At 35.2% G+C, this 14,768-nt stretch overlaps 1 protein-coding gene and 1 pseudogene across 8 annotated transcripts in view; both read right to left on the bottom strand.

The window, feature by feature from the left end:
* LOC107195893 overlaps positions 1–8,789 on the bottom strand; it is a 13,792-nt pseudogene extending 5,003 nt beyond the window's left edge.
* The window catches only part of AHI1 (Abelson helper integration site 1), a 164,546-nt gene that overhangs the window by 46,876 nt on the left and 102,902 nt on the right, over positions 1–14,768 (bottom strand). The gene's annotated exons all lie outside the window — the stretch shown is intronic.

Raw genomic sequence — 14,768 nt, 5'->3', positions numbered from 1 at the left:
ACTGTCAAAATCAAGTTTTTACGAACTCTGACAATTAACCAAAGATTACAAGAATCCAAGGAGCAATTCGAGAATAACAGTTGAATCTCGTAAAACACAGCAAGCTCTGTGGAGTTTTAACCTGTCCTATTCCCATTATCCTCTTGCCAGCTCAATGGCAACCTTAGAAACCAACAGACTCACAACTATGGTAACTGAAAACCAGCAAGCTAGTAGTTACAGGGCAGAATAGGTTCAGAATGCCTCCAAAGCCCCACCTCCAGAGAAGTACCACTAACTGTGACCTCTAGGGCAGCCCCCGAAAAGCTCTGTTCTTGGGGCTTGTCTTTATTTGATGTGACTCAGAGCCAGCTGTGTGAACAGCCATATCCCTAGGGCATTTGTGAAAAACAATTAGCCGCAATTTAGGTGGTGATACAAGTTAGGACAAATAAGGGGATGACCAAAAAATTATAATAAAAAACTGAGAAATTACATGTCTATAGGGTACTCTGAAAAACTCCAACGTATTCCTGGAAATCGAGAAGGCCACGTGCATGTGTATGACGGTATGTGTACCCAGGTAAGACCAGAGAAGGCTCTAATCTTTCACCTCTGACTGACTTTTACAGTCTGTACAAGCAGAAAGTAAAGTTTATGTAAGGCATACTTATAAACTGCCTATTGAAGCACTGAAAACATGTCCCAACACAGAAAGAACCCCTTGGAAAAGGCTGTAGGACTTGGTTCCAGGCATTTAAGGAAATCTGTGACCAGTCATCAGCTGACCACTAAGCTAATCAAGCAGACACTTCAGTGGTTATACAACACAAAAACTACAGACTTTATAGAATTTCTCTAGGAAAAGTCACTAACTAAATAAATAGTAACAGTAACAATAACAAAAAATGACAAACCATGGAAGGGTAGGGGTCGAGAATCTGATTTCCAGGTTTGCCACATTACATTTTCTCAAATGCCCAGTTATCAACAAAAAATTACAAGGTACATAAAGTATAACCCTACACAGGAAGCAAAGAAGTCAATAAAAATTGTCCCTGAGAAAGCCCAGATATTGGATTTACTAGACAAAGATTTTTAAATCACTAAATATATGTATGTTCAAAGACCTAGAGGAAACCATATCTAAAGTCTTAAGAGAAAGTATGAGAATGATACCTCAGTAAGCAGAAAATTTCAATAAAAAGATAGAAATTATTAAAAAAACAAACGGCAATTCTGGAGTTGAAAAGTGCAATATCCCCTGGAGGGCCTCAAAAGTAGATTTGAATTGGCAGAGGACAGAATGATGGAAGTGTTAAGATAAGTAAATTGAGATTATCTAGTCTGAGTAACAGAAAGAAAAAAGAATGAAGAAAAATGACAGAGCCAACATCCTTTCCTGATAAAAACACTCAACAAAGAATACAAGGGAACTTCCTCAACCTGATAAAGACTATACAAAGGACGTGGATTTTGTTAAATGCTTTTCCTGTATCTACTGAGATTATTGTATAGATTTTGGCCTTATTGCTATTAATATGGTCTATTACATTGACTGATTTTCATATGTTAAACCAGTCTGTCATTCCTGGGACAAATCCTACTTGGCCATAATATACAATACTTTTTATACATTGTAAATTCTGTTAACTAGTATTCTGTTGATGCTTTTACATCAGTATGAGTGTTACCTACTTCCCCTCCTTGGCTCAGTCTAGCTAAAGCTTTGTTAATTTTCTTGATCTTTTAAAGAACCTATTTTTGGTGTCATTAATTTTCTCTATCTTTTTCTATTTGCTATTTCATTTATTTCTATCCTAACAGATCTACTAAATTTAACTCCATTTCTAAAAAAAAAAAAAAAATTATTTCTACATTTGGTATAATAAACTCTGAATCAGTTTATACATATATAAAAAACATTTAAAAAATATACCTAGCATATAATTATATAATAAAATATAAGAACTTGCCCATTTAGGAAATAGGCAAAGAATCTGAATAGATTCTTTAAAGAAGATATGCAAATAGCACTTCAAAAGATGCTCATATTATTAGTAATTAAAGAAATTCAAATCAAAATCAGAAGATACCACTTGCCACCCACTAGGATGGCTATAGAAACAAAGACAGTAACAAGCGCTGATGAAGATGTAGAGAAATTAAAACCCTCGCACATGGTTGGTGGGATAGTAAAATGGTTCAGAGCCACGTTGCAGAACGTTTTGGCAGTTTCTCAAAATGCTAAGCATAAAAGTAACATATGACGCAGCAATTCCACTACTAAATATATGCCCACAAGAAATGCAAATATGTCCACACAAAAACTGTATGTGAATGTTCATATAACATTATTCGTTACCAGCTAAAAATGGAAACAACTCAGATACTCATCAATGGATTAAATGATAAATAAAATGCAGCATATCCATATACTGGAAGATTATTCATCCATAAAAAGGAATAACATTTTGTTGCATGGTACAACATGGAGGAACTTTGAAAATATTATGCTAAGTGAAAGAAGCCAGATGCAAAAGGTCATGTGTGATATGACTGCATTTATATAAAATATGCAGAACAGGCAAACCCATAAAGATAGAAAGCAGTTTAGTATTTGCCAGGGGCTAGAGAGAGATGGGAAGGAAAGGGGGTGACTACCAATGAGTATGGGATTTTTGTGGTAATATTGAATATGTTTTAAAATTAGAGTGGTGATGGTTGCAAAACTGTTAATATATTAAAACTCAATAAATAGTACACTTTAAAAGGGTAAATTCTATGCTATATGAATTATATTCAAATAAAGCTATTAAAAAAAGAATAGCATAGAAATTATGGTTATGGAAGGTGAAGTTGGTTATAATGAATAAAGCAACAGATACAAGCAAAAATAAAGGAGACCATAGCTCTCCATGTCAGAGAGGAGAGCCTTGATTCTGCCTATGGAAATAGAAATATGATTGAAGGAGAAAGCACTACATAAGAAAAACTGATATGCTTAATATATTACTAAGGTTTTGTTGGTAAGAACTAAGCAGCTGCTAATACCAGTGATAGAAAATTAAAGTGTAAAGGCCTAATAAAGGTCCAGGGGGAGACAGGAATTTTATTGAGCTGTACTCATTTTTAGAGTCTTTGGGTTACCAAGTGGTTAACAGCCTAAGTACTTATAAAGATTTTTCTAGTAGAACAGAGAAAGGAAAGAATAATTAAGATTAGAAACATCTATTGCAGTGTCAGTCATACTCGGGTGGCAGCTGAAACAAGGTTATACAATGAGCTTTACAAGTAGGTCTCAAGGAAGATGGGAGGAAGCCCAATCATCTCATTCTTGGGTGATACTCAAAATTACCTTCTCATTCCTTCACTCCTGTTCTTCAAACAGCTGTCTGTGGCATGTGGGTAGCATAGTTTGAAGTGTAGCAGGTGTTTGTTTTTAATTTCCTTTCTCAAGGTCACAGGTGACTCTGCCAGTGCACTAGAAAAACCACAGCTTCTGGGCCCCTTTCTTCCCACCAAACCCCAAGATCCCCTTCTCACATCCAGATTACTCTCTGCTACTATGTGTCTTTACCTCACCCCACAGCTATTAAACTTGAAGTGCCATTACTCCCAGGAAATCTACTGAGACTCTATCCACTAACCTCAAATCATATCTGATTAAGACTACTCGGTGGGTGGGATATTTTCCAAGAAAATAATTTGAAATTGGCTTTCTTATATAACTTCCATGGTAGATTTATTAAAAGAGAGGAATCTTTATTGGGCTATGTTCCCTCCTCCACTCAAGGCTTTCACCCTTTTTATCTGTCATTCTGGTCAGCATTTCCCGTAGGCTCAGTTGTCTATATCCTTCATTACCTGCCCTTGCTAATCCCATTACGAGTTACAGTGATGATACAAAGATCAGATGAGATAATATATAATATGTAGCAGAGTTTTTAAAACTATAAATTGTTTTTCAGTGTTAACTGCTGTTACTATTACTTGAACTGCTCCCAATTTTCACAGAATCTGCCTTGTGCCCCTGACATTACAGTTTCATGCACATAAAGTGATTTGGCTTTTAGGGAGTTAATATTATTGGCACATCTACCATAATACATTAACATGTTCAATTTAAATGTTTCTAGGAGATCCCTGAAGACCTATTGTATTTCAGTCTCTCTACTGGGAAATGATGATAATAATAATACTCTGATCTTATAGAATTATTATGACATTCAAGTGAGAAAACCTACATAAAACACTGCACAGTGCACGGTACAGAATAAGTGCTCATAAATGCTAGGTGTAACTATTATTCAATTCTTAAAGTTCTTCGAGTTATCATAGAGAAATGGTGTTCTGTAGTAAAATATTTCTGTAGAACACCTGCAACTATAAATGTGTCCATATTTTCCAAACCAAATGTAGATCTACCTACTTCAATTCCATTTCTGAAAACAAAATTTCTAAGATTGGCAAAGTAAGCTCTGAATCCAAAAAGTGCCCTCAGAGAAGCTTTCTCATGTTGCCATAAGATATTACCAGACAAGAAAACTTTATGAAGTTTCATTAAAAACATAGGACAAGTTTCCTTTTCTTCAGGAATTTATCTCAATCTTTATGCATCAAACTAATCTGTGATCCAATTATGTGGTTATACCCAGAGGTGTCTGCATTACTGACTGCTGTGCAGCTATCTCTGGCAAAGACTGATCTCTGAAGACACTGAGATGATGGCAGGATAAAGAGCATCACAGAAAGAAGAAACTGGACAAACGATATATGTTTATCAGGGCAAAAGAAAGAACTGATGGCACCTTAGCAGTGGCAGACGGTACACGGTCTAAGCAGGAACAACAGAGCACTGGTTTAATAATTTTTAATTAAATTTCTCCCAAGATGGAGAATAATATTTCATATGATGATGAGCGTTACATTTTTTATTTTCTAAATAGTTCTTTTCTTCATTTTATGGCATGATCAACTCAAGTTTTGATTTCTTCTATGGACTATATTACTGTTTCCTTAAAGGTATCAAATTTTATACTGACTGGCAGGAAAATTTCAAGTAATCACCAAATCTTATTTTAAAAAGTATGCAAGTAAATGCTTTGATAAGCACAACTCCATGTAACACTGAAAATGCTTTTAAACAATAATATTCCCTAAATACAATGACTTATAAATAAAAAGTTAAATTGCCTACAGGTAAGGAAATTGTTACTATTTTTATTTTGTTCATTCTTTAATATTTTTCTAATGTCTTGAATAAAGACAATGAGGAACATTATAAAATTTGTCAATGTTACAGAGTTTGGAAAAAAGCCATTACCACAGGCTGAAAACTATCAGGAGTCAAAAGAATTGTTACAGGTTGGACAGTGGGTCAAAAAATAAATTGACGAAAATCAACAAAGATAAATAGTAAGAGCTGAGAGGTTAATGTGTGCTAAACACTGTATTCAGTACTTGAAACAAGAGAACAACACTAATGAAGTAGGTATTATTATCTTCATTCTAGAGATGAGGATGCTGAGGAACAAATATGTAAATAATGAGAAGATAACATCTTGACAGCACATCGTTAATACATCAAGGGATTACAGTAGGTCATAACTCAATATTAAACACAGTATCCAGATTACAGAAACCAATGACATCACATTTTCATATTACAATTAGAATATTAAGTCCAGTTCTGGATGTCATTTTTTCCAAAGAACGTGTACAAACTGGAATGGAATCAATATAAAGATAAGTAAAAGAAAATGGAAATGAAACAGATACTCTTGGACATCTTATGAGCTGCATTTATAGAAGAGGAAAGTGATTTATTCTACAATGGTCTAGAAGAAGAGCATAGCTAAGATACTAATAATTTGTAGTAAAGTACACAACCTGCGTAATTAATGAAAACACAGCTTTTTTAAAGTAGAATTAGTTTTTGTTTTCCAGGAAAGAATGTATCCACAAATGAAAGGACTTTTTCTTTAATAACATCTTTGCCATATGTTGAAGCTAAATGACTAGAAATATATAGAGATAAGAAATGTTTCAAAACTTGTATCACAAAATCCCATTCGCAGATACCGTTGTCTTTGGAAAAGTCTTGATGCAAACACCAAGAACTTCAGAGGCTCTTAGGCAACATATTAAATAAATAATAAAAAAAAGAATCTCTTGGCTCTCCATTTACTATCTGTGTGATTCTAGGCAAGCCTCTTCACTTTTCAGTACTGCAGTTTCATAATTTATAAAATGGGAATAATAATACCTACCTAAAAATTATGCAGATGAAAAGAAAGTAGACACAAAGATATACTGATAACAAAGTAAGTACTTAGTGCATGTGTATCATTAATCTTCACAACAAAGCATTAATTAAATAATAATTTGTTATTATTATGATTAACTTACTCTCAAAGATTCAGAATCACTATGAATATCAGTAATAGTAACAGTGAGTAACATGTGCAATGCATTTCAGAGTGCTTAGATTGTAGTGCCAAATAGGAGCATGCAAAATCCCTCTCTTGATGGAGTACACATTTTACTAGGGGAGACAAAATTCTGTAATTTTTATGGGCTTTTCTGCTATAAAACTTATTCTGTAAAACTGTGAACTAAATATAACAGGGCTTATAAAAATGCAGTGATTGCTATTTAAAAATCTATGGAACTTTGTAACTAGGGTGTTGAGAGAAACAATCATAACCCTAATCAAAGTCCTGATGTGGTACCAAAGCTTTGCTGACATTCGTGCCCAGCATTTCTGTTAGTCACCCCGATCCTCTGCTGTCTCACACCCTAGGTAGCATTCAGGAGACCTCCTTTGAAAAGCAGGTCCATGAAAGAATTTAATTTCAAAAGAGACCAGTTTATCAAAATTAAAAATACAACACAGGTTTTAGAGTTCATCAAACAAAACTATTTTTCAAAATTAGGAAAAATGTCTTTGCCATTTCTTCATTTCTACCAGCAGTTACTGAAGTTACTAAATTTGCCACTAACAAAAGGCATTTCGGTTTTTTCTAAAATTGCTGTCTTTCCATTTGATGGTAAGAAAGTCTGCCTCTGACTGCTTTAACCCTTATGACATGTAGAATACTGACATTATTCACCCACTTATATACTGCACAAAAGCTAATCTGCATTACAGAAACACAGACCGTTCTTACAATGACAGTAAGTACTACAAAGAAACATGTTAGGGGCTAAGCCTGTGTTTTGGGCAGGGCATATCACCACCTCCCCTTCACGGCATTCAGCAGTGCTCCTGACTTCTGGTTCCTGTCTCCACAGCTGAAGTTCCAGAAGTTGTTGAGTCCCTTCCATTACTTGCTCTTTTTGCTGCTCTCAGGAAAAATGACCAAAACAATCCCTCTGGAGTCAAGTCTTATGGAAACCATGCATTCAAACTTCTCGATATCTCACTGGCTGAACTAAGAATATGCCACAGCTAGAGTCTAAAATGAAATAATTTTAATTTTTTTGGTTTTGTAATACTCTAGATGTATTGTTTTAAAAATTTATGCTCTTCTGAATTGTTCTTGATTCATGGTTGATTAGCTTATTCCCCTCAAGTTCTACCAGTCTGCGTAACTGAACATGCCTTTTCTTACGTCAAGAAACAGCGAATGGTGAAATGGACAAAATAGCTTAGTGGGGGTTGTTTCAACGGAACACTAGGCAGCCCGACCAGTGCCCTCTCTCTTTCCCACTGCAATCTAACGTGCTCTCTAACCGACCTGTTGGCTAAACTGCCCAGTGTCTGGACACCATACCAATTTCCTGGCATCATTTCACCAGGCATTGGGCTTATAAAGGTGGAGAATACTGGTCCTGTTCTGAAAAGATGTAGTTTTTGATCTGCTAAAGACAACTAACCCGTGTCCACTGATTAAGCAGCATGAAATTTCCAATAGCAATAGTAGTGACAGGCATTTGTTACTTGATTTGGTGAACATAACTGCCATGTGTGTAACATATGGAAGTGAATTCTAACTGAATCCTGGGAACAGAAAAAATGAGAGAAATGAACAGAGAGAATGAGAGAAATGATGAGTCAGCATTCAAGGGATGGCAATCAGGGATTTGCTTAGATTTCTGCTTTAATATGTTCTCTTGGAATAGTAAGGGCAGTTGAAAAAGATTCATAGAATTTTAGACCCAAAAATGAATTTAAAAGATAAACTTCTTCAACCTTCCTCATTTACCAACTAGAAAAGTTTTAAGTCCCTTGGTAAGAGACCCTGCCACAACTGCCCCGCTCTGCTCCATTATCAAATGCTAAAACCAGTCTGCCTCTTCTGCCCCATTTACATTGATAGATCTTTCTTTCTATCTGAGAAATGTTTATTTTGAATGTAATGCTGTTATATAAATACCAAATTTAATTTTTCACTTTTGAAGAACAAGGAAAAAGAAACAGTTACTTTATATTCTGTATAGATTTATATTATTGTTGCCCTTTTTGGAAAATGCTACTTTCTTTTGTAAAATTAGTCAGCAATATGCTTAGCTAAACACACAATGCTTAGCTAACTGCTGTTCTACTTCTCATTCTCCTCTCATGACAGGTTTCCTGAACTGCTTCCAGTTCATCATGCCTCCTAGTGTAACCACGTAGCTTCCCTTATGGGGCCCTGTTCTCATTCTCCCAAATGTTTCTGGCCACCTGTGATAGCACAAAACTCCCTGTTTCCGCACTCCCCTTGCGTCCAAGATGCCACACTATTCCTGATGTCTCCCATCTCTCTTCTCTCCTCGTATGTCTTCCGTGAGCACTCTTCTTCCAAACTCCTGAATATGGACATTCTTGAAGTCCAGCCTGGCTCTTTGCTCTTACTTATTTTTATAATTTTAGCATATATTTATTTGTTTAAGTTGTATCTATTGACAGTCTGTAAGCAGTGGTGCATAAGACAGACATGGTCCCTGCTTTCATGGAACTTACATTCTATTGAGGAAAACAGGTGATACACAAAAAAACAACTAAAGAAAAAATTACAAATTGAGATAAGAACTAAGGTGAAAAAAAAAACAAGTAGTAAATAATAACACCACATAAGGTGTATCTACTTCAGATAGAGTGGTGAAATAAGATCCTTTGAAAGTTGCCATTTATAGGGATCTAAATAAAAAGAATTAGGAAGATGACCAAGAGCAAAAATGTGTCATTAGGGTCCAAGGCTGAGGTCATCTATACGCTCCTACAATTATAATGTATGAATGCGAACACTGAACAGTGAAGAAAGCTGACAGGAAAATAATTGGTTCATATGTAATATGGTGTTAGAGAAGAGCTTTAGATATGCCCTGGACAATCGGAAAGATGAGCAAGTGGGTCCTAGATCAAATTAAGCTTGAAACATCGCTGGAAGAAAAATGACAAAACATAAGCTGTCCTACTTCAGGTAGACCAGTAAGAAGGCAGGGTTCTTTGGAAAATACAATAATGCTGGGACAAACAGAAGACAGCAGGAAAAGAGGAAGACCAAATATGAGATGGATTGACTCCATAAAAGAAGCCATAGGCAGGAGTCTATAGGAGCTGAGCAGGGCTGTTGAGGACAGGGCACTGTGGACATCACTTATTCATAGAATCACCAGGAGTTGGAACCAGCTCAACAGCATGTAACACACACAAAGAAAAAGCCTGTTATGCAAAACGGTGTAAACACTCCTGGCAGAGAAACCAAATAGTCAAAGGCCTATGGGCGAGTAAATGAAAACTTGGTTGTGTTAAAAACAAATCAGCAGAGAGTGTTACAAGGTGATGCTGAAGAGGCAGGCAGAGACCATATCATGAACGTCCAAGACCCCAGGAAAGGGTTTGGGGTTTATTCTAAACATAAGGAGAAGCTATTAAAGAGTGTTGAGCAGGAGGGTAACTCATTCTGAATTACATTTAAGGAAGATCACTCTGCTGTTACTGACTGATGAATAAGGTGACTGCACATTTAGAATTGCCCAAGACAGTCCCAGTTTATGCCTGTTATCCTGGTGTAGCTGGACTTGACTCCGGGCCAGAGTCAGAATATGCAATAAATAAATAAATACATAATAAAACAAACTAAAAAAATAAAAAGATAAAAGAAAGAAGATTGGTCAGGACACAGGAAGGCTTTCATCCGATTCCCTGGTTCCTGATATCCCCTAGCTGGGACTTTGGGGTCCGCCCTTTGATTCTGGACCTAAGAATCTTCTCAGGCTTGAGATATGTTCTTGTCCTTATTATCTAGCCATCTCATGTGATTAAATAATATTCAACATCTGGTATGCAGAAATATACTGAGTGAGGTACTTTGTCTTAACTCCTTTATCCCTCATAACAATCTCCGAGGTAGGTATTATTACCCCCACTTACAGATGAGGAAACTGAAACACAAAGAGGTATAAAGAAACTTGCCTAAGTCACATGGAGCAAAACCAGGACTTGAAGCCTGGTAATTTGTTTCTGGACTCAGTGTTCTTAACCTCTCTTCTAATATTACTTGTCAGTGTGAGAGACCCAGACGAGTTTAGGGAACTGGAGGTAGCTCACAGTGGCCAGAGTGAGTACTGGGGAAAAGGTGGAAATAAGTTTAGAAAGGTAGTGGAAGGGCTTCAAATGATTTGCTAAATAGCTTATTTTTCAACTGGTAGGAGATAGGGTGCACCTCAGGTTCTTTAATGCATGATTGTATTCATGCTTTGGATAAACAGCTCTGTGGAGAATAGATCTGAGAAGTAAACAGATGGAGAATGGATTTAGGGGGTGAATAGGTGGAGACTGGTTCCTGACTCAGCTTTTTCTAAAGACTGTATATCTGCCTCCTTCCTGAATGGGGCCTTTGAATACCCCTGTCATGATGGATGTGCCCAAGATGATACATGTGACTTCCCACAGCTGAACCCTGAGCCTTCTGACTACTGGGTTTCCCTTCTGGACTTTGGAGCTAGAGAATGTGGCTCTATCAAGCACGAGAAATTTAGACCTTCAAACTCATCCTTTTTTCCTGAGATCCAAGCCTATGTTCTCAGTTCTCTGCTGAATACTTCTACCTGTTCACAGGCTCAACATATCTAAAGTGGAATCTATTATTCTCTAAAAATCATCCTTAATTTCTGTTTTTTTAAAAATAAGGGAATCATCTGTTGATGGAGTCATCATTCTCTCAATAACCAATATCTGCAGTCTCGGAATCATCTTTTAGCACTTTTGTTTTGAGTCCCTATCAGTTCTGATCTACAAATCTTTCTCACAAGCATTTCTCTATTTCCATTTCCATTGCCCTTTCCTTATTCAGACCCTTATCACCTTAAGTGTAGATTACAGCAGCTTCACAACTCACTCACTTTCTTCCTGTTGGCAACCAACTATAATTTCACGAGCTGCTTTTATTTTAACTTTTTAAAAACATTACCCCCTTGGTCATATTCTTATGCTCAAATGCCTTATTATTGCTTATATTGAGAAAGTCTTAATTCTTTTCATAACACCCAGTGATCTCATAAATCATGCCCAAATTACCTTTTCTAATCTTCTATCTCATGTGAAATACTCTGCTTCAAACTGGCTATCCATCTGTCAACTGTGCATATTTTCTTTCTCCTACGGATCTTTCCCCTACGGATCTTTCCTGTCCTTCCTTTATGATCCAGTAGCACTTTCCTACTCTAAACAGCCTTCCCAAACCACTCCAGTCCTGGGACTTCCTAAAGCACTCAAGGTCTAAAGCATTTTCCTATACTTCAGCACAAGCTTGCCTTAGTGACATAACATCTGTTATATATAGTTCTGAACTTTTAACCATTTCATATATTGGGATTTAATTGTTTACAGCTCACCAAGAGCTACTCAAAGACACAAAAGCATGTTTTTTATTTTTTGTATTTCTACTTTTTCCATACCTACCTAGTGCTTGGTACTGTACCATCCTATGCACATTCTAAATAATCAGTGTTTACTGATTACTTAGAAAATAAATTCAGATTATGCCACTGTTATGTTATAGTCCTCCAGTAACATAAAATTTTCAGAGTTTTAAAAGTTTGCCAGGTAGAAAAACTTAGCAAAATTAAAAAAGGAATTAGGAGAAAAATGTCGAAGAAAAACAAACATTAGTGGAGTATGCTGATGGGAAAAATCAACATAAGCTTCATAATTTACAATGTCTGGATAAAAAAATAATGTGCAGATACTTAAGAAAAATGTTACATTATGGACAACTCCAAAGTGGTCTTAAAGGACAACGTATTTTACATTTATTTTTGAATTTCAATAGAATTGCTTTGAATTGCTATTTTATCGATAAGTGAAAACAGATTCTTTTATGACTTAAGTTATAAAAGCTTATAGTTTATCAGTTCCCTCTCCACCCTGCAATTACCTACAGGTGGAGATTGGCCATAGGTTCAATTTTATGAGTTTTATAGGAATATATTCACCCCAATCTACATACTATAAATTCCTGGAAAATTCTACAGATTGGAGAAAATGAAGTGCTTCCTTTGGATCAAAGACATTTCATTTGAACTCATGCATTTATCCATAAACGAGTTGCCCCTAATATTTCGTAAAAATGTTAAAAAACATATTTTACTTAAATATATGCATGAAGCATATTATACTAATGTGTAATAATGCAATATGTAGCAATCTTGTGAACCTACAGAGTGGGGTAAACAATGATGACAATCCAACAACAAAAACTCAAAATGTTGTAGAATAAGTACAGATATCATAAAATTCAAAAGCCTCAGATAAAATTAAATTTGTATGGTTCAGATTAGTATATTTGTGAATAAATTTAGTGTTAAGGGCAAGTAACATCATAAACAACTCAGATACATTTTCAGAATAATAAAATACTCTAAAACATATTTAAGTTTAGTACTGATGAAAAATTATATGACAAAAATTTATCAATCAAACCTTTAGAAAACCTAGAAGTTTAGCTGCAGAATAAATAAATAGCTTGGTCTTATAATAAGAATAATGAATCAACATTTAAATTTCTAACCAAGCTAGAATATTTAATTCCTAATAATTAATGCAATACTTAGAAGAATGGCAAAAGGTTCCATAACTGGTATAACCCTGATGAGACAGCCTGGATTTTGTTTCAACCTGTTGTGGCAGGTGTGTAGCCTTCTGTGAAAATGTATGCTGTAGTTTTATAAACTGACCAAAAAAACCCACCAAAAACATTTGTTAAAACTCGTTCTCATTAATGAGGGTTGTGGAATCATTGAATAAAATAAGAAGAAAGGTGTAATACTAGTGTTACAGATTTGGAATAAAGAGGCTTTACAAAAATCAGTGATTGATTATAATAGAACATATTAATGCTATTTGAATTTTATCGTATCAGTTTTCACTGGAAGAGATTCAAGAACAATTCCCAAATCACAAAAAGTTCTTTATGTGTATTCAGCATGGCTTACCATGTTTTAATTCCACCATACAATATGAAAGCTATGGGAACTGCTGTGCATATAGCTGTACATTAAAAGGCAGATATGTTTTAACTATGTTCCTTATGTAACAACCTCAAATAAGAAAAAATCAAACATGTAGGGGGAAGACTTCCTTATGCTAGTTGCTCTTTCTCTTTGATTTGCAAATAAGCCCTTCATTTAAAGGAAATATGGGACTCAAGCCTGTGCTGATTTAACTATTAACTAACTTTTACACCTGCCTTTCAGGGTTCAGACAATGACCTCTGATTAATCTGAGTCTGATATTATACTTAACTTGCTCTAGGCTATAAGCAGGTGCAGCAACTAATTCTTAAAGTGGCATGATCTAATTATTTTCATATAATCTAGTATTATGACTGTCTAATGTCTTATTTGCTTTTCCTATAATGCTAAAATGTCTGAGTGAATAGCACTCAGGACAAAAGTCGGTGAAAAGCCACTCATTTAACCATCAAATCTGAACTAGGACATTAGGTTTAAAAAAAATAAAAGAATTTATAATACATGAATAGGCAAAACAGGCTACCTATATATATAAAAAAATAACTATCAGGCTAATGCCCAGTGTCTCTCCTGAAATACTAAACGCCAGAAGGCAAAAAGATGATCAATTTCCACAATGCTTTGAGGGAAAAGGTTATGATCAAATAATAAAAACCATGGCCAGTTGCCTTATGCAAAGATAACAGAGAGATATTTTAAAATAGGTAGGATCAAATAATATGCCTCTCAATTTATAGTTCTTGAAAAAAATAACTTGAAAATGCACTCTTAGATATAAATTACATTAAGAGCAAAGAAGGCAAAAACTAAAAACAAAAACAAAAAGTAGTGACTACAGCCAGATAGGAAGGTTTGATCCTTTTTGATTAAATGGTTAATGCCATGTGGGGATATTTTTTTACTTTCTATCAAAAGAATCTCAAAAAAAGATATGGTATTGTTTATATCAGAAAGAAGAATTCCAAACAAAAAAAAATTAAAGTTCATTCAATAAATGAAAAAAAGGGAAATAAGTAAATTAAAAAGAGTGAGAAAACACAGAGAACAAAGGTACAGAAGTGGTTTTGTTCTCAGGCTAACTTATATTTACTTAATGAACACTCACTACATCACATTATAGTGCTGTAGGATAAAGCTATGCTCTGTAATTATATATTTACTTAAAAGTTCATTCCAACTTGGAATATCAATTCCCTAATTTAGAGACTTGAGAAAGTCTCATTGCCCTCACCTGGTGAATAGTTGTAGCTAGCATCTCCTGGCCTCAAGCCATTCATGGTGGTTACTCAAGAGCAAGAGGGAAGTGGGAATGATAAAGTGTAGTG

This window comes from Pteropus alecto, unplaced genomic scaffold, assembly GCF_000325575.1.
Source record: "Pteropus alecto unplaced genomic scaffold, ASM32557v1 scaffold185, whole genome shotgun sequence".
In the NCBI taxonomy this organism is placed as follows: Eukaryota; Metazoa; Chordata; class Mammalia; order Chiroptera; family Pteropodidae; genus Pteropus; species Pteropus alecto.
This window is presented reverse-complemented; position numbering and strand designations above follow the sequence as displayed.